Below are 2,987 nucleotides of genomic sequence, written 5' to 3'. Positions count from 1 at the left end.
TGGACACAGTGGTGGTAGGAGAGAGTGGGATGAATTGAGAGAGTAGCATTGAAATGTATATATTAGCATATGTAAAATGGGTTTTCTCAGCGGCACTAGAGGTAAAGAACCCAAATACCAATGCAAGAGTGTAAAAGATTCATTCCCTGGGCCAGGAAGATCCTCTGGAGGAGGGCATGCCACCTACTTTGGCATTCTTGCCTGGAGAATTCCATGGACAGAGGAGTTTGGCAGGCTATGGTCCATAGGGTTGCAGAATGGGACATGACTGAAGCAATATAGCAGCAGCATATGTAAAGTAGATAGCTAATGGAAAGTTGATATATATTACTGAGAGTTGAGCATGGTGCTCTGTGGCAACCTAGAGGGGTGAGATGGGGTGGAATTGGGTGGGAGGCGGATGGGAGGTTCAGGAGGGAGGGGACATCTATATACCTATGACTGGTTCATGTTGATGTAAAGTAGAAAGCAACACAACATTTTAAAGCAATAATCCTCCAGTTAAAAATAAGTAAATTTCTTTAAAGTAAATTAAAAAAAAAAGTTTTAACAGATCATTTTATATGGTGCCTCACTTGAGATTATACAATATATATATTTTAATATATTAGCTTGCTTATTCATTTATTAAATGATAAGTGATATAATAGCATCTTGTATTCAGTGCAGAATTATATATTATGGATATGAGTATAAAATCTTGCTATATTATCAGCAATGCCCTCTTGGATTATTTGCATAACCTTTCTCAAACTCAATCTTTGTGTAGTAGAAAATATAATATAGTATATAAAACAATACTGTGTAAATAACAATCACCATGTCAGATGTTCAGACTTCCCAACAAATTTTCTTTAAGAAATTTTGAAGTTACATTCACTTGTATTATTATTAAGAGAAAAGAAAGGGAAGAAATGGGGGAGAAAAAGAAAAAGAAGTTTTCTATGATCAGTGTATAAAATGCATTATTATCTCCTTTTCCTTAGTTTTCATATTCCTCCACTATCCTTTATACAACACATACATACACACACTTACATATACCATATATATAACCTACATTTGTTTTCATGATGAATTTCGCATTCTTCTTGACAAAAACACAGTAGATGAAATATTGTGAAAGAAAATTATTACTTTTAGATATTTTTGTGTCTGTTCCAATATTATCCTGACCCATTAGAAACACACGTTAGAAAATAGAATTTTCAGCATTAGAAAACACACACTGGAAAACAGCAAGATAATAGTACTGAGTTAAGAAGTCTTACTTTGTTATGACTTCATATTCTTAAAGTTATCCAAGTTATAACTTTGGACATTAAGTTATCCAAACTCAAGAAAAATACCTCAAATTTGCATTTAATTATATTACCTCAACATTACTTAGAGTTTTTATTATTTTTGCAGTATGGTGCTTCAGTATTTTCAAGCAACTTCACAAGAATTTGAGTTTACAATAGAAGTACACATGGTTTATTTAAAAATGTTATGGAAATATGCTTTAACTTGTTTACTGTTACTACTTTTTCCTTCACATTCCTCAGGCATTTGGGTTAAGTTTCATACAAACTTACAAAACCCCAACTAACAACTTTACTCACAGTATCTAAAAATACATCTTATAAAGTAAAAGATAGAAACAGGTGGAGAATGTGTCTTGGAATATTTAATAAACAAGCAAATGCATTTCCAAGCTTAAGGATATAATCATCATTATATTGTTACTGAACTGGGTTCTTGGATTCTTGAATCAATAGAATGTCATTTGAAGCCAGAGAAGAAATTTAAGCAAGGCTATAATGAAGCATGAGGAAGTGAAAACAAGTAACGGTGCCCTTGCTCACTCCAGCACAAGTGCAAAATAGAATGGGAACCAGAACAGAATGGGAAAGCATTTTGTTAAATGAAAAAAGGGTTTGGTTTTTTTTTTGTTTTTTTGCTTTTTACCTCTTCTTATCCCATTGAGGGGTAACTTAGGTGGTCTTTCCACCTCTCTGAATTTCTAGCAATGCTCTGCAGTAGGTATTTTTTTTCTCACAATTTTAGAGAGACGAGACTAGAACCTATAAAAGTTAAATAACTTCCCTCTTAACCATATAATAGGGTGGCTGTCATTAGAGATTGCATTAATATACCAAACAAGAAGATTAGGGGTGGCATGGATATAACTGTTAAGCACATTCATAAAAAGTTCAGCCAGTGACTAAGATGAAGGAAGTAAGTTATAAGTGACAATATTGAGAACTAAACAAAATATGAGAAGAGGAAAGATCTCCACTATGGAATCAAGTCTCATGAACTATAATTATATCCAACACAGCTAACCTAGTGAAGATGACATCTGTTATGATGGGTGAAAGGTGTATGAATGTGATGGAATATGTAATAGAGGATAAAATTAGAGGGTGTATGACACACAGAAAACATTAGATATATATTTTATGGTCACTAAATTACTTTATAAACAGATTAATTAGTAGGTTGAAGCAATCATTACAAGATGGCTGAACACAGTAAAGGAGGCTAAACATGGAGGTAGGAAAGAAGTATTCAGTACAGTTAGGTGATATGTTGAAAAATATTTATGTGTACTGAAGTGAGGTGAATAAAAGTAACTATTTTCAAAATAGAACTCTACTATTACCCAACTAAGAAATGTACCTCATGGACTATGTGATAACAATCAAGATATGAGTAGCATTTATCCAGTGCTTTTCATTTTTAAAGTAGATTATATTAATTATAGGGATGTTGCATGTATTTTACAATATTGCAATCAATTAAACAATATAAATAATTTCAAAGAAAGGTACTTGTAGAAGAATTTCTTGGAGCAAAAATTAGATAAATGACATATTAGAAAAACAAATATTTAGAACATTCAAATGCTATCAAATTAACATTTGTAGTACAATTACCCTAAGCAAGTACAATGGGTGACATGACAAATACTAGGTCAAATTTACAGAAGACTTTTTACATGA

This window comes from Dama dama, chromosome 30, assembly GCF_033118175.1.
Source record: "Dama dama isolate Ldn47 chromosome 30, ASM3311817v1, whole genome shotgun sequence".
NCBI classification, from domain to species: domain Eukaryota; kingdom Metazoa; phylum Chordata; class Mammalia; order Artiodactyla; family Cervidae; genus Dama; species Dama dama.
This window is presented reverse-complemented; position numbering follows the sequence as displayed.